The 18,476-nt window shown below is 40.1% G+C and overlaps 1 protein-coding gene across 1 annotated transcript in view; it reads right to left on the bottom strand.

Moving 5' to 3' along the window:
• Window positions 1-18,476, bottom strand: part of RARB (retinoic acid receptor beta) — a 694,610-nt gene that overhangs the window by 657,455 nt on the left and 18,679 nt on the right. The window contains exon 2 of the mRNA XM_008518324.2: window positions 7,511-7,589. The gene's annotated coding sequence lies outside the window, so the exon portion shown is untranslated. The remainder of the gene's footprint in view (window positions 1-7,510; window positions 7,590-18,476) is intronic.

Consider the following 18,476-nt stretch of genomic DNA (forward strand, 5'->3'; position numbering starts at 1 on the left):
AAAATCCAGTCTGCCTGGTGTCAAGCTTGTCTGATTGTTCTCCACTGAGAAGGTTGCTCCCTCAAGCGTTCCTTGGAAAAGGAAGTGCAATAGGGGAAGAAGGTTCTGTATTTGGGACATAAACCCACACTGTGAAGCAGCAGGCACTGACCCAGCAGCACATCTTTGTGGGTGGGGGGAGGTTGGGAGATCCACACCTTGCCCTTCTCTTGCTGATTCCGGGTCTGTAAGTTTTTCCTTTCTCCAAGAAGCCTATTTCTTAAACCATGCTGCATGACACTCTGGAATTCATCTTGAACCATGGTGCATGTGAGGAGGCAGCTCACAAAGGTCTTGCCTTGCATCAAGGTGAATCATTAGCTTGTTTCCCTAGGCTCGTGTCAGTTTGATGTTTTATGAGGTGTCTGTGCTAAAGCAGGATTTTAAAGGAATAGGAGTTGAGAGCAGAGTGGATTTGAGGGGTGGACTTGAGGATTGGAAGAGTTGTTCAGAGGAAAAGTTTGTACAAGGGCCTAAAGAAATGAAACAGTTCATCGAGTACCTGGACACACAGGCAGTTTAGTATTGAAATGTATGAGAAAGTAGCAGGAGACGGAAAGAGAAGAAGTAGATGGGGATCTGGTGTGAAGGGCCTCGAACATCAGCATAGGAGTTAGACTTCATCCTGGGGGACAATGTTCCTCAGGTTGAGGTCTGCTAACCACCCGAAAAATCCAGAATCCCTGTGGGATTCAAGACCAGTGTTTTTCTTTTGATCATGTTGGTGACAAGTTATACTATCTAGAAACAGTTTAATGAGGGGAAAAGAAGTCAACTAAATATTTGTATGGAAATTGGTGTAAAAATGGTTTCACAGGAGTTTGAAAAAGAAATGTAATAACAGATATAACATACCTCAGGTTACAGTTAGATCGAACTCACAAGAACCCCACTATTGCAAACCAATACCAGATCATGTTACCAAAGACAGTTTAATATTCAGTAAAACGTTCAGAATCATGGGTCATGCCAATTTAACGTTAACTTTAGATTTTACTGGAATTGTGTCTTTGTATTCACTTTGATTTGGTTTTATAGTTGTACAGGAACTAGTGGCACAGGAGAAATATATTTAACTTTACAATTGTACATATTAAGGTAACATATAACAAAAATAAAATCAACGCAGGGGAGAGTGGGGGGAGGGCACAAGGGACTCAGTATAGCTCAGGCTCTCGAGCCAGACTACTTCAAATTCCGATTCTACCACCTTCCTGCTGTGTGACACTGTCATGGAAACTCAGTTTCCTCCTCTGGAAAATGGGAATAATAAAAGCTCCTACCACACTGGGTCATTGTGAGACTTCAATGAGTTAGTGAAAGTAAAGGCCTTGCGGCAAAATAAAAATAGATCACGCTCATGCCATGGTGATCCACATCTTTTTCCTTTTATTGGGATCCATAACTTACTCAAGTTGATGAAATATACCTATAGGTAAGGGTAAGACTCTGAGAACTTGTCATGTTATAGATAGACATATATTTCTGAAAAATCTTCATTGAATAGATTTGATGGAGAGGAGAGAGATGTAAAACGTATTTAGGAGATAGAAGTGAATGACAACGTGATTGAGAGCACTGTTCTTAGAGTCTGTTCAAAGGGTGGCTCCTGGACCAGAATTGCCTGGGAACTTGTTAGAAATGCAAATTCTTAGGTCCCTGAATCAAAAACTCTGGAGGTAGTACCCAGTGATGTGTTTTTCACAAGCCCCTCAAATGATTTTGCTGCTCTGGGACAGGAGTTGGCAAACCCATTCTGGAAAAGGTAAGATAGTACATATTTTAGGTTTCATAGGTGATGTGGTAGGTCCTTTTCAAGGGACATTAAAAGAGGGCATGGCTGTATTCCAATCAATCATCATTTACAAAATCACGTGCAGGCTGGATTTTACCACCTGGCCATACTCGTGGACCTCTGCTCTGGGATGCAGATGCCAGCAGCTGAGACTAGCAATAAAGAAGGAAAAAGCTTGAAGGGTAAACTAAGTCTCACTTTGAGATGGTGAGTTGGAGGTAGTTATGGTCAATTTTCAGTTGAATACCTGGTTCTGGAGCTTAAAGAAAACAGCAGGGCTGACGGTATAGATGTAAAAGCCAGGGTAAGATGATTATTAAAAAGGTTGGTGCAAATGACACTGCACATGGGGCATGAGCAAGGAAGATGGCCATGGATGGAATCCAGAGGACCGCCAGTACTGGACAGCAAAGGAAGAGAAACCAGAAAGAAGGATGGCGTGTCTGACCTTAGAGGAGAGAATGTGGCTATGATCAGTTCTAGCCTCCGCAGTATTAAGCATTGAGTAGCGAGCACCACTTCTGCAGCCAGGGCATCACTGGTGACTGTGTGTGTACTCACTTAAGGGTGGGAGTGAAACGAGTACATTCAAAGTGACAACAGGAAAAGGACAAGAGGGTATCAGAAGTTCATGAAACTTTTCTACCTTTCTAAGTGAGGGCAAAAAAATCCATGAGCAGAGACAGGTTGAAGAGAATAGGAAAAAAGGCGGCAACTTGAAAGATTGAGGTCCCTGAGGAATTGGGAAAATGTGGCACCAAGAACCTAAGGTGGGGGACTAGCCTTAAACTGGAGGAAGCATGTCCCTTCCCCATATGCCAGCAGGAAGAGCAGAGACACAGAAGTTTCAGGGTGGGCATGAAGTTCAGCTTATTTTTGATAACCTCAATTTTATCAACAAAGTAGGAAGGCAGGCTATCAAATGAGATTACAAAGGTAATAGTCTGGGGATATGAGAAAAGTGGAGATGATAATAAAGCAGCAGTTCTTTAAAAATAAGTCAAACTTTTCAGCAATTCAGAGTTTATTTCCCCCCAATTAGTGGGAATTAGTGGTGTTCCCCAATTACATGGGATTTATGAACAAGCTAGGCATACAAGAGATTTTATTCCCTGTTCTCTCTTTTGGCACTCACTTCTCGATGCTCTCCTTCACCTAACCCAAGTTCCGCTGACATGATCTTTGACTTCCCATGGAGAAGTGTTCATTTTAACTGGCAGGCAAATGATATTACACTCTGAAGGCCCATCATGCTAAATGACCATTAAACCATCACACTTAAGAACTGCCTCTCAAGATAGACATTCCAAGTGCTTCACACACTATCACTGTGTAACTATCAGCATTTTACGGACAGGGAAATGTCATCACCAAGCTCACATGAATTCCTCTGGTTATAAACAAAACATCTGTGGCTGGTTAACTCTGTCAGTTCATCCGTGAAGTTAAATGACCAAAATCTTGGGTGGAACCCTCGTAAAGCTTGGTCAGCGTGGCTCTGTTTGTAAGTCATTTACCCGCAACCCCAGTTAGATGAGATGTCTCACACAGGGAGGCTCTGATTTGGAGAGGATGTGGCTGCCATCACCCCATCAATCAGCCTCCTCTCTTACTCCTCAACATGGACCCTCCATGTTCACGAGGCTCTTCTCCTCTCTGGCCACCCTGCCTCTGTGCCTTTCTCCAAGTTTCCTTCCATTATTCTGCCCATTCCCTCCCTGTTCTTCAAAGTCAGCCCCAAGTCCACTAAAGTCCCAGTATTTTTCTCAGCTGACTCCAGCCTTCATGAGTCTCTATATAGCTGAATTACCACCTGGGACCTCTATTCTATGATTTAGTTCACAATTATATTCCGTTTGAGACTCTAAGCTGCCTGAGGGCAGGTAACACGGGTAAAGCACAGTGTAATGTAAAAAGGAGATCTTTTTTCTATTTCAAGCGCAGTACTTCCTAGCTGGGTAATGCATTGAACCTCCTTGGACATTCATTTTCTGATTTGAAAGATGAAGATCCATACAAGTGTAATTATCTGCCTTAAAGTTTTTAGTCACTTCAGCCTTTAGCAGCACTTAATCAACACTTGACAACTGATGGAGTCAAATTCTATGAATAAACACAAATCTATAACCAGAGTGCAAAAACAAAATGAAAGAAACAACACACACACCACAAAGACCCCCGAGCCTTATGGGCAAGGTGGGTCACCAGCAACAGATCTTTTCCTTCTCTTATTTTCAGCCATACCTTTTTAAGCTATAAAGAGCAGTGTATTCATACAGAGGTAATGGTGCTAAATTTGCAATATTTGCTTACATTTTTAAAAGTATTCAGCTGACATCCATCTTTAGGCCACAATTTCAAAAAGGCAATTACAATGAGAAGTTTGTGCCTGGTCAACAGGACAGGTGATCAAGTTCTACTGAAGGAAGCTGAAATTCCTTTTTCTTGGAGTACAGCTGTATCAGAGCATCTCATTCTAATCTAGCAAGTTCTGGCAGGGCCCTACAGGACATCCATGAAATCACCACTAATCTATAATAATACTGAGACATCACTTGCCTTTTTGACTCGCATACTCAGGTACGTGTACACGGCAGTTTTCCAGAGCCTATGATGACACACAACATCACAACAGTATGAATGCCGAAGCAGAGATACAAATCTAGCTATCTTCTCTTAAGCTAGCCACTAGAGAGACTTACAAAAATATGGGAAATGCTATGCTTCTCACTAACCTTTCAGCCTTGGGAAATTATTTTTCATAAAAAATGTTATTTATGTCAACAGGTAATAGGCTTATTTTAAATAAAGCAATAAGCAAATTTCTCAGTTTTAATTTCCAATATGGTAAATGTCAATAGCTGTAACCCACATACGAAAGATCTTTGAGGTCCTCAATGACTTTTAAGTGTATAAAAGGGCCTTTAGACTAAAACATTTGGGAACTGCCTCTCTTTGTCAATATGGGTATGACATAAGCATTTGCCAAATGTGAGAAATAAGTTTAACTCTATGAACTCTCGCCAAGACAGATGAAAAATACACTCACAACAGAATATGACTATCTTTAATTGATATCTGGAACACTGAGCATTTTCTCCAAAGGATGGCAGTAAGGTTCACAAATTCCAATGACCTCTGCTTTCAAATCCAGCCCCACCAAACACTCCTGACTACGAGTAAGTGGAGCAGGGAGTAGGCAGGGAACAATGCTCAGGCTATTAACTCTGCTCCATACAGTCAGTTCAGGGATGTTTCCCCTACCATATCCCTTATAATACTGTGTATATTAGTTTGCTAAGGCTGTCATAACAAAATACCACAGACTGGGTGACTTAAAGAGATTTAACTCTCACAGTTCTAGTGGCTAGACCATCAAGGTGTTGACATTTGGGTTTCTCCTGAGGCCTCTCTCCTTGGCTTGAGGATAGCTTTCTTCTTGCTGTGTCTTCACATGGCCTTTTCCTGGTGCCAGAGCATCTCCAAGGTCTCTTTCTCTTCTTATAAGGACGCCATTTCTATTGAATTATGGCCCCATCCTACTGGCCTCATTTAACTAAGTCACCTCTTGGAAGCCCCTATCTCCAAATACAGACCCCTGGATTAGGGCCCACCCATAAGACCTCATTTAACCCTGACTGCCTCATTACAAGCCCTATCTCCAAATATGGTCACATTTTGAGGTACTAAGGGGTTGGGACTTCACATGAATTTTGCAGTAACACAATTCAGTCCATAACACCAAGGTAAGAAAATCATGCTCTTCCACTTGGTGATTTCTAAAGGCTTATCTACCTCACTACACTCCATACTACACGATCTTATCTAAGTCAAGTGTACACAGGAAGCCCTTTGAGTTCACACAGCTCAAGTTCCTCATCATACTAAACTCAGGTACAGAGAGGTAAAGTATGTCATCTAAGATCACACAGGACATTATTAGCTAACACAAGAAAGCTTTGCTTTTAATTTTTAGTCTTATTTTCAAAATATTAAGGGAGTATATTAGAGAAAGCTTGCAATGATTTTAAGAGATTATTTAAGGACTGTTTTCAAATATTTTTTTTGTGAAGAATTTTTTCCCAACGATCATGCCCCAACTTATTTGTGCATTCATTTAGGTATGTGTAGAGATTAAGGGTGGGGGTGCATGGGTTTGTTCGTTTCTTATACTTGGGTTTGCTTACATTAAGGCATATATATGTTCAAACAATCCTTGCCAAGTGTTTGAAATGAAACCCTTTAATCACAGAAAAGCAATAAAAACAGAATATAAAGAACCCTTCTGCCATATGACCTGTTAAAAAGAGGCTGCCAACCTTACAGCTCCCTCAAGTCTGGCTAACTAGTTAAAGAGCTAAGAGAAGGTAGACGCAGGTGAAAGGCCACTGGCTGGGAATGTAGAATGGCCCAGATGCAAAACGTCTGTTCCAAGATCACACAGAATCAACACACAAGATGCTGCAGGTGTCTTCAATATTTGACACTCCTTCCTTCTACCAAAATGTAAAGCTGAAGATATGTTGTCTGACCCCATGAGACCCCAACTCCCCGGACTTGGGAGTTCTCATGGGCCCATGACTTTGGAAAACCATTACTATAACATGAGTGCAATATAAGGTCTCTGCAACATTAACACAGACGAATGAAGCGGAGGGTCAAGGGAGGACTTGCCTTGTTTCACTGATCTAACGCAAAGCCCAGCAAACCACAACCTGCAGGCCAAAGCCAGCACTGTCCTTGTTTTATCTTTTTATTGCCAGCCTTTGAGCTTGGAAAATAAAAGACGAAAAAGAATATTTCATGACACATGAAAACATAAACTTCAGATTTCAGTGACCATAAAGTTTTACCGGAACAGGCCACACTCATTCACTTACATATTGTCTAGGGCTGCTTTACTCCGACAACCGCAAAATTGAGTAGTTGTGGACAAACTGTATGGCCCACAAAGCCCAAAATATTTACTATCTAGTCCTTTACAGAAGAAGTTTGCAAACACCTGACCTAAACTTACGAATCTCCACCAACCCAGATTATGTAAAGAACATGCTGCAGATTTTATCTTTGCATATTTCACCCAGGGAAACCTTAATGATTTAGCACAGCATGCTGATATCAGTTGAATTTAAGATTTTGTAGGACATGTAAAACCAGAAAGATTTAGAATTCTAAATCCCATTTAGAATTGCCAGAACACAGTCATTTGAGACCAAAATCCTCTAAAGCGAGAGACCAGCTTTAGAACATTCTGTTTAACTTCCAAGTGAGTATAATAACAGGACACCTGAATTCTTTCTAATGTTTAATATAATTGCATAAGAGAAGGAAAAACACTCAGTTTGTATTTTATTACACAGCTCTAAGACGAAATTACACCCCCCAGTATCCACCCTTACTTTACCAGTAGCAACCCACTTCCTCAACTTAAATAGGCCCAAACCTGTCAAACACGCAGAACCACCTAATTTCAGGAGATGCTTCGATATAAAGCAGGACAGCAACATCAATTCTTTTCTCTGAGCTCTTCCTGGCAAGAAACTATTGCCATAGATCAAACCGATTATTGAGAATAAATATTCCAAAACCCAGATAGGGCCGATTACAAAGGGAATTGCTCAACATAGCTTCTAATAAGAATATTAAGGAGCTTAAAAGATGTAAATCTGAACGTACCTCCTGTCTGCAGATCCTGAGAATAATTCTCTAGATGAGAAGGCTGGGCGACAGTCTCTTCATGGTGAAATTCAGGATTCTGCAATAGAATTTATCTTCATTTAGCAGTCTTAAACAGCACAATGCAGGAAAAGAAAGTAAATCTGATTATTCAGAGTCTTTGCCTGCTTCTTCACAATACTTCCTTTCTGTGATGTGACATGTTTATCCCTCTCACAATTAGGAGGAACCACTGAGCTCCTTCCCTAAATCTTAAACCAGCCTGGAACATCTCCACGGAAGCTGTGATCGTTGAAAGGAAGGAAACCAAGTGATAGAGCGCAGCCCTCTCTGCTAAGTCCTATAGTAAACTGGGCTCAGGTGTGAGCTGAGGTACGCGAGTCTGCAAAAGAACTCACACAGGTGGCAAACATCAGTTATAATGGTGCACCTCCCACCAGAAATGGACCTTTGACCCAATAGCAAATTGAAAGTTGGTTGATAGAAGTTCCGCTATAATCCAGACCCATGAATATTTAAAAGAAAAATGAGACATGTTGTGATCTTCTTGATTTCCTCAATTTTTACAGGATAAAATAAGTTCTAGGGTCTACTGAGAAACACCTCTAATTACTGCCTCGGCCATCTTAGGGGAATAGGACAATGGCTTCTAATCCTAGCTTTTCCTCAAAAAATAAAGCTGTAGGTTCTAAATTGTCTTTTATTCAGAGAATATTATTCAGTTTTCTTAACGTCCATCCGGGAGGGAAGTTAAATAACTTGTCTCCAGGATTCTCTTAGATTGAGGTTTGATGATCGCAACTGAAGTCGAATAGCATCGGTCCAAAGAGAAGCAACTAAGGTCCCCAGATTTAACAAATAAAAACACGGAACGCCCAGTTAAATTTGAATTTCAGATATACAAATATATTTTAACATAATTATGTCCCACATATACGTATTCCCAAATAGTGCATGGAATATAAGTATACTAAAAATGTATTTGTTGATTATCTGAAATTCAAATTTCACTGGGCACCCTTTATTTTTTCCGACAATTCTAGGAGCAACTTTAATTCAGAATGCTTCTTGGTAGACAAGTAGTGGGGAAAACGTTTGGTGCCAGTGTTGTGCCTAATCCTAGAAGGTAAAAGTTCTTAAAAGCTTTGGAACAGACCCAAATACCTTGAATCTTCAGTTCTCCAACCTGTGAATTGTGAGGTGCGCTATCGAAATGTTGTGTGGGTCTGAAAGGAGAAATTATTAAAAGAAATGATAGTCCATTACGATATAAGATAAACTGCAACATCCTTGATTTTTTAACTTCCTTAAATTGCTTGTGTATATCTCTTACTGACTAGCGTAATTAATTGTTAATACTTATAATGTGTAAGTAAATTAAGTGAACAACTCTTTAGGTGCATTCAGTTCCACTCTTGGCAGTCACCATGAACTCTCAGGTATAGCTCAGCAACTAAATAACGAGAAGGCATTTTCTCTTCAGCTTTGATGCATTTTTCTCTACCAAATAAATCAAGTGAAACTCATCTTGACACTCCCCCACCGCATCATTTTAATGTGGAAAAAAATAATGGAAGGAGATTCAAACCAGCTAATCCAATTGCTTTCTCAAGACACAGACTCCTTAAGTGTTGCCTCAGACTATGTCTGACCTCTTGAACTCACAGAGGGGAAATTAAGGCAGAAAAACCTAGCAGTTCAAATGGCTGCAGCTTCAAGACGTGGTAAGATTTAATCTCTGAGGTTCCCTAAGGCAGATAAGGTTGAGCAAAATAACCAGAGAGTAACATGCTGAAGAATGGTTTATTTTTAAGGACTGAAAATGGCCCCAAACACTAAGCATTTAGGAGGGACAATGCTATAGAAGTTCAAGGTTATCATATTAAGTTATTAAAGCATAATGACATAGACAGGTAACTCATCAGGGAGAGGTGAGTAGAGTGCAAAGCAAAAAACAACAAGGACTCTTTCACCTTAGATGACTTTAACGTACCTCAAGGACATCATGGTGGACATAACACCTTATCTACCTCAGACTTACTTTCATCGCATAGTGGATCGGGGAGCTTTTCTATTTCTTAATATTATTGATTGGCTTGAACAAACCAAAAAGGAATTAGTTCCCCTGAGTAGTCTCCCGAATGTGCCACCCAGGAAGCCTTACCACGAAGTTAAAAGCCCCTCAGCATAATCCCCCGTGCATACCACGGCAGGTCTAAAACCTGGCTTCTCCTCGAGAAAGCCTTGGAACCTCATGTTAATTTTCACAGCTGGAATATTCCACCGCTAGGGTATTTCAAATAATTAAATGGTAACTAGGATATAAATACGTGAGAAAGATAAAGATTCTCAAAATATTGTACGTATTCAAGAATCACGTGGGGGAATGTGGTATAAAGTGCAGATTACCAATGTCCATCCATCACAGACATTCTGATAAGGTACGTCTACATTTTTCTGGATTTTGTTTTGTTTTGTCTTTCATCATGCACATAATATTTACTGATAATGTAGTGTGAGCAATGTAACCTGCTAAGCACTGGAAGTTCAGAATCATAAATTATACTATTTCCTCTCAAAAGTTTACTGTCACTTGAGCATGTTATTTCTCAGAGCAGACCTATAGGGGACAGGTATTAACCCTGCTTTACAGAAAAGAAAGTGAGGTCCAAAAAGACCAGAGAATATACCCAAAGACACATAGCTAGTATGTGCAGAAGTCAAGTTCACAAACACGTTAGTTGGTTCATTCATTCACTCATTATGTCTCTCACCTCTTTTGTAACTACTTTCCTCCGAGACCCATTCACTCTCTCACTCTGGGCTACTTAGTGTCCTCTGAACCTACTAGACACATACCCGCCCCAGGACCTTTGCTTTTTCTATGCCTGAAGCATTCTTCCCTATTATCTCTCTACTCATTCCTTCCCTTCCTTCAGTCTTTAATCAAGTTTCACCTTCACAATAAGACCTGTGACCATATTATTTAAAATTGCAAGCTTCCTCTCACCTGGAATGCCCTGTCCTCCTTCCCTACTTTTCTGAAGTGTGATGTTTAATGGATGGATGAAGACACTCCATCTAACAAATATGTGCACAGGACAGCCTGCACAACAAAGAGTTATCCAGCCCCAAATCTCAATAGCGCTGAGGCTGAGAGGCCCTGCCCTAGAAGAACGCTTCTCAAAGACCTCCATGAATCAACACCTAGAAGGCTTGTTAAAATTTGTATTGTTGGAATGCACCCCCAAAGTTTCTGATTTGTCAGGTAGGTCCAGTGTAGGGCCTAGAAAATTTACATTTCTACTAAGTCTCCAAGTAAAGGAGATGCTGTTGGTCCAGGGCCTACAGTTGGAGAACAATTTAGTAGAACAAATGCTCCATAAAGCAGGGATTTTGGTCTCTTTTACTCATTGCTGTTTCCCCAGCAAGAGAGCGTGGCATACTGTAGTTACTCAAGTTTCTAATTTTTTAATAACAGACCCACCCCTCCTGCCTCCGACAAGGTGATTCTGACACCACTGATCTTTGCAGTATACACTGAGAAACAAGAGTTGTTTTTGTTTGTTGTTATTTTGGCAGCAACTTTTAGACCCCTTCTATTCCTGTTGACTCTTCAGCTCATTTACTACCAACAAAAGAAGTCTGATGAGAGTTGATGCATTAGCCCAGATGCACCCAACTGTCTGCCTGGGGGATGCTCAGATTACATCTCCACGGCGAGATCCCTACAAAACAAACACACTGCCAAACACAAGCGCCCGCGTTTTCTGTTTTTTTTTTCTTAAGATTTTTTTTATTTTTTCCTTTTTCTCCCCAAAGCCCCCCGGTACATAGTTGTGTATTCTTCGTTGTGGGTTCTTCTAGTTGTGGCATGTGGGACGCCGCCTCAGCGTGGTCTGATGAGCAGTGCCATGTCCGCACCCAGGATTCGAACTAACGAAACACTGGGCCGCCTGCAGCGGAGCACGGGAACTTAACCACTTGGCCACGGGGCCAGCCCCCGCGTTTTCTGTTTTTTTATGATGGAACTACATGGTCCTATAACCACCTGTCAAGCAATTCCCGTTTTCAAAAAGTAAGGACAGAGAATTCACACACGTGCGCACACATGAACACACATATACTTAGTTTTTAAATCTGATGCTTGAGTGAGGTACCTAGCATTTTAACACAACAGGACTTGGTGTGTATTCTTGAATTTACTTGTGCTTCCATAACCACACCTATGGCAGTTGTTTGCTCACAGATAGTGTCTTCCAGGTACTGCCAATGATTTCTCCTTACATCATTTTCTGGGGGAATATTAAGTTCAGTTCTTTTTATCTTGTGCCCAAGGCCAAGAATGAAACGGTTGGTCTCCATAATTCAAATATGTCTGATATCTTAGATTCAATTGCTCTGTTTAAGACAGGTATTTAATGAAGAACTGGTGAATGAGAAGTTTAATGGCTAAAGTGAAGACACTTCATCTTACAAATCTCTTTTTACTCATGTGGAATCATCAGCCAGTGTTATTGATTTGCATTTACTGACTGAACTTTCTATTGTTTTCAGATGTTAGTATCCTCAGCTGGTACCTGCAGGCTATTAGTTTCAGGGTTAAGCTTGCTGTCCTGAAAAACCAAAGCTTTCCCTATTGAATTGAGAAAGCTAAAACATCCATGATAGCCTGGAGGATCCAACACATTTCAGAGAATGAAAAACTATTTCACTGATTGCCTTCATCTTACAACAATGAGAATCTACATAGAAATAATCAAAATCTTAAAAAATGAACACAGTTCACTTTTTTTAAAAGAAAACATTATTGAGTTATAATTTACATACTATGGAATTCACCTGTTTAAGTGTAGAATGCAATGGGTTTTGGTAAATTTACAGAGATGTGGGGCTATCACCACTCTCTAATTATAGACCATTTCCATCATCCCAAATGGAAATCCCAAAGCCATTTGTAGTTACCCACTCCCAGCCCCAGTCAACTCCTAATCTACCTGCTATCTCTATCGACTTGCCTTTTATGGGAATTCCATATAAATGGAATCATACAATATGTGGTCTTTTCTGCCTGACTTCTTTCACTTAGCATATTGTTTTTGAGGTTCAGCTATGCTGTAGCATATATCAGTACTTCATTCCTTCTTTTTGCCAAACAGTATGCATCACATAGATATATTATAATTTGTTTATCCATTCGCCAGCGGATGGACACTTGTTTTGTTTTGTTGTAGCTATTGTGAACAATGCTGCTGTGAACATTTGTGTATAAGCCTTTATGTGGACATATTTTCATTTCCCTTGGGTAGATTCCTAGAAGTAGAAGTTCTGGGTCATATGGTAAATATACGCTCAACATTTTAAGAAAATGCCAAACTGTTTTCCAAAGCAGCTGCACCATATTGCAATCCTACCAGCAACCTATGAGGGTTCCACTTTCTCCAGATCCTCTCCAACACTCGTTATTGCCTATCTTTTTTTACTATAGCCATACATGGTTCACTCTAAATGTTGAAATGAGTGATTTTAAATTTGTACCACAAATATAAAAATACACAACATTCATTGAGGGTCTACTCTGTGTAACGTTCTTTAAATTATTACTGTTAACCCATCATTAACAATGAGATAACCTCCATAGTTTACAAAAAAAGAAGGCTCAGAAAGGTTAGACATTTGCCCATGGACTCCTAGCAGCAGGTGGCAGAATCTGGATTCATTGCCGGATGTGTGTGACACAAAACTTAAATACAAGATTTATTCATGTAGAAGTCAAAACATATTTGAAATATATGCATAGACTTCATTTTACTAATCTTGGCCAAGATACTTCTGCTAATGTCATTAAAAAGAGGCATCAACAAACAATAAATTCAACACTTTCTAACACCTATAGATTTTCTACTAAAGTTCTAGAGAACAATTTCAGCTCAAAATTTTCTCTGCAAATGTCAAATCCCATAGTTGTAGTTTTGATTCAGCATTTAACTAGAAAGATATTTATGACAATCAAAACTCAAATGAAACACACTTCATAGCAATGAAATTGCTGAATGGTTTTTATTAACTGTACTGAATCATTTGCTACTATCTAAAGATGTGAAATCTGACACCTACTGTTCATGTTTGAGTACTCAAAAAACATTTATTGCCAGTTTCTGAAGTCCTGTCTTGGTTGAAGAGTAGTGATGTTTCATCTGGCTCACATTCCATTACAAATAGGCTGTTGGCAGAATGGTGATGGCCAAAGTCACTGGATGGAACTGCTCTAGCTCAAAATCTTTAACTCACTCTTCTCTGTCCACACCTCTTGATCTAGGCACTCTCCTACCACCAATCATGATTCCATCTGATTTGTTCATTGTCATTCAAAATGTCATCCTATTCTCTCAAAGCATTGTTCTCTCCTTGAAGATGCTCTGAACGCTAACTAGAAATGCTCAATGTTTCAGAACAGATATTTTATTCCCTTTGGATTCATCATTTGATCTGTTTGACCCATATGGTTTGCTAATGAATACTTGTTTCTCTGTTTTGTTTTAGAATATCTGCTGATATAGATCGTTGCATCTCCAAGTATGGTCCATAGACCAGCAGCATCAGTATCCACTGGGAATTTGTTAGAAATGCAGAATTTCAAGCCTCATCCCTAACCTACTGATCAGAATCTGCCTTTTAACAATCTCCCCAGGGGATTCCTGTGCGCTAGATGGTTAACTTTAGGTAACTCCCAGGTGTAACCCACAGACCCAGAACCTCACATTACCCAGCTGAAAATCTGCCCCCACTAGGAGTAACATCGAGGGACATTTATCATTCAGAAAGCACTTCCTTCTCTCTGCATAGATTTCTTCCCTCTGCCTCTGTTTAAACATGCTAAAGCCACTCTCCTTTAAACAACAACAAAAATCTCTTGACCTTGTTACCCCTGTGAGGAAGAGTGCACTATTGTTCACATTTATCTGCTTCCTCTCTCTGTAGGAGTATTAAACAGTCCCATCCTGTTGAACCCAGGTTTGCCTATATGAATTGCTTTGGCCAATGAAATGTAAGCAAGGGTGATATGTGTCCTTTCCAAGCAGAAGCTTTAAGAGTCAGTTGATGCCTTGTTCTCTCTCTCTTTCTCTCTCTCTCTCTCTCTCTCCACTATCACAAGACTGGCAGTGGCCCAGATGGAGAAAGCTTTGTCAACCTGAGTCCAGAGAGAAGACAACATGAGCAGAACCAAAGGTGACCTAGGGAAGGCAAGTAGATTTGCTGTTGAAAGCCACACAGATTTGGGGTCCATTTGTTGTAGAATACTTTAGCATAAGCTGACTGATATACCTTGAGTCACTATTGTTTTTCCCCTTTTCAATTAAAGAAAATATAGAGGAAAAAAAGGTGCCTAGAGAGAGGAATCTTACTGCGAGGCACACTTACATCTGAATTCTCTAGAACTTAGGTTGTTCTCTGCCAACTCTGCCAGATTTTTTTAAGCGTTATCATTCTTCTTATTTCCAAATTCCTCCCAGTCTGCATAAATATTTTTTATTTCCTTACAGCAGGGATAGCAAATTTATTCTATAAATGTCCAGATAGTAAACATTTCTGGTTTTGTAGGCTACATGGTCTCTCTCATAATTACTCAAATCTACCGTGGGATCATGAAAACATCCTTAGAAACTACATAAATGAACTGGTGTGGCTGTACTCCAAAAACAATTCCCTAGTCCAAGGTTCAAAACTTATGGGTTATTCTTAACTTGTCCCACACTCTAATGCCCTCTAAACTAAGCCAAGCATTAAGTACACACAAAACCACAGAAATTTCACCTGAAGAGGTAATAGACATCTTTCAACCCTATAATTTATAAAGAAATTGTTACCCAAATAAATTTAAAAGGCATGTCAAAAACAGAAGTCTACTTAATGTTCTGCATGCTGAAGTATCGAAGTATTTACTTTGAAATGCATAAAAAAATAAAATGGATTGATGAATGGGTAAACAGATAGAGAGGCATGTAATAAAGCAAGGATAGTAAAATGTTAATTGTAGAATACGGATGGTGGATATCTGGATATTCACTGTAAAAGTCTTCTAACCCTTCTATATACTTGAAATTTTTCATAATAAAATGTTGGGGGAGGGGAAGTATGTCAAAGCTAAAGTCTATAAATCTTACATATAATCAATTGATTTGTGAAGTATAATTCCACTTGATAAATATCCCATGGAAATTTATCAAGCAGAGTTTGAAAAACTCATTTAAATAAGGCCTTGAGACGTCAGCTCAAATACTTCCATGTTCATTCAATAAATACTTCTTGAGCCCCCAGTATATGCTAGGTTCTGGGGCACCTGGTAAAAGGACAGATGTGAAACTTACAGTCTAAAGGGAGATAAAAACCAGCCAACCCTTGGTGGTTTTGAATTCTCTAACATCTTTTGTCTGTACCATTCATTAGGCGTTTAATGTTTACCATGTTATATTTGAGCCTCCTTTTTCATGGAGTTGCTCCTTGAAACACAGAGATCTGTGCACTGGCCTCAGTGTCTTGTACATCATACCCAACAAATGCCTGCTGCCATGTTTGTTCATAAAATGAAAACTCTGGATGCTGTATTTGAGAACATATAGCCTAGATAATGCTGTAGCTTCATTTACATAAAAGACAGACCTCTACCAACATGGTTCCAGCATTTGTTCAATGGCTGAAGGCAAATACCTTCACCTTACTAGGTGAGAGTAGAGTCAATAAATTCTCATCCTTGCACCATCTAAAGAGAGCCAGATATCAAGAGTATGGTTATATAATAATGAACAGTCAATCTTCATTATTCCTGGAGTTCCTATTTATGAACTTTCCTACTCACTAAAATTTACTTGTAACCCCCAAATCAATACTTGTGGTACTTTCAAGGTCATTTGTGAACATGCACAAAATCATGAAAAATTTGAGTCACCCTGTGTGCACAGAAGCTGAGGGTGAACAAGGCGATACTCTGCCCTCTCGTCTCAGCCCTCATTCCATAAAGAGATGTCCCCAACGGTCTTTTTAGTGCCACAATTTTCACATTTTTTGTGCTTTTTGCTGATTTCACTGTTTAAAGTGGTTTGCAAGCATGTGGTAAAGGGCTGTCTAGTGGTCCTTTGTGCGAGAAGGCTTGATGCACCTTACATAGAAGACACATGTATCAGATAAGCTTTATTACATGCGTAACGAGTTACAGTGAGGCATGAGTTACAATGCTGTTGGCCATGAGGTCAATGCTAATGAATGAACAATACATGTTAAATAAGGTGTCTTTAAGCAGAAACAATCATAAAACAAGGTTATGTATTGATCAGTTGACGAAAATGCTTTGACCAGAAGACCAGGAACCTAATCCTATATTTCCCTTAGGGGTAATTGTTCAGTATTTGCTAATTCAGGGTTCCAGGTGTCTATAGACCATAACTATCATGAATAATGACAGTTGAATATACATCAAAACAACTTAATACATTATAAGGAACTCCTATGACAGGCAGCTTCTTGAGAGCCATTGCTAAGCTCTGCCACAGGCACAACCACTCTTACCTCGTCCATGAGCAGATAAGACATATAGCCAGGAAGACTGCATAGGGGGGATATAAGCAGAACGAAGTAGAGGTCACCAGGCAACAAAGCTCAGTGCTGCCTGAGTGGGGAGTAAGGAGAAATCACATAATCAACATCAAATAATTATTTCTTGTGATTTGGGTGGTCATAAGGTGTAAACTGGTATACCTAAATACAAACACAATTTATGATGATCTTAAAGGTCACACTGAAGCCTGATTTTTTTTTTTGTAAGTAACTCTCTAGCACACCCTGAAGTAAAAGACAATCAATCATGGAAACAGATGGGATACAGAATGCGCTGCTGTGTTGCAATTAGTAAAGGGGGATATGAATAAAGCAAAACTCATTATGCTGAAAAGCAGAAGCACTGCAAACAGCAAAGGACCCTGTGGTCGACCACAGCTGTAAACCAAAAAACGAATGCACCATTCGTGAGGCAGAGACAAGACCCAAAATGACAGATACACCATCCCAGGTCATTTGCAGATGCTCAGTCCAAACAAGGAAAAGTATTAAGCCCTACTCAAACATGAACCGAGAAATCAATAGGCTTGAGAATGTTCTATTCACTGCTCAACAGCAGTCGCCTGTCCTTATAAAGAACAGTTTTTTAAAGAGTATTTGGGTTTGATGAGTTAAAGACCTACAGCCTGGAAGGGTAGAGATTTATTGATACTATGCATTTGAAGGCAAAACCCACAATCTGAAATGACCCTGAAATTCTCCCTGGATTTGTCAGGGCTGAGGAGCCCATCTGTGGTGTAAATGGCTATGGGACATCCCTGCTTTATCTGCACACAGGCCAGCTCTGTATCCCAAGGGTGACATACTGCCTTGCTACTCAAAGTGTAGCCCACGGACCAGCAGCCAGACGTCACCTGGGGGCTTGTTGGAAATGCAGACTCTCCAGCTCCAACCCAGAAGTACTGAATCAGAGTTTGCATTTTAACAACATCTCCAGATGACTCCTCCTTTAAAGATGGAAAAGCAATGGCCTGCAATTAGGGTGACCAACCACCCAGGGCCTGGTGTAAGCACTGAAAGTCCCGTTCTCTGAGAAACCTCTCAGACTGAGGCAAATCTGGACAGTTGGTCACCCTATTTATCCCAATAACACAACCAAAGGAAGTTCTCAGTAGGAAGACTTGAGACCTCCAGCCGCTTAGGGATCAGTGCATCCTGAAACAATTTCCCAGGCTTTATTTTGGAGGCACACTTGGTTTGCATGGTCCTCCCACAAGGAAAGCAAAATAAAGGGAGAAAGATTCATGTGAAAAGCTGAAACTTTGAAGAACAATCTTCCTCCACATCCAATCCTTTTACTCTAGGAGATAGCAGCCTAAGGAATCCAGTTTGAAACTGAGCAGAAAGAGACCAG

The sequence above is a fragment of the Equus przewalskii genome, chromosome 15 (genome assembly GCF_037783145.1).
Source record: "Equus przewalskii isolate Varuska chromosome 15, EquPr2, whole genome shotgun sequence".
Lineage (NCBI taxonomy): Eukaryota > Metazoa > Chordata > Mammalia > Perissodactyla > Equidae > Equus > Equus przewalskii.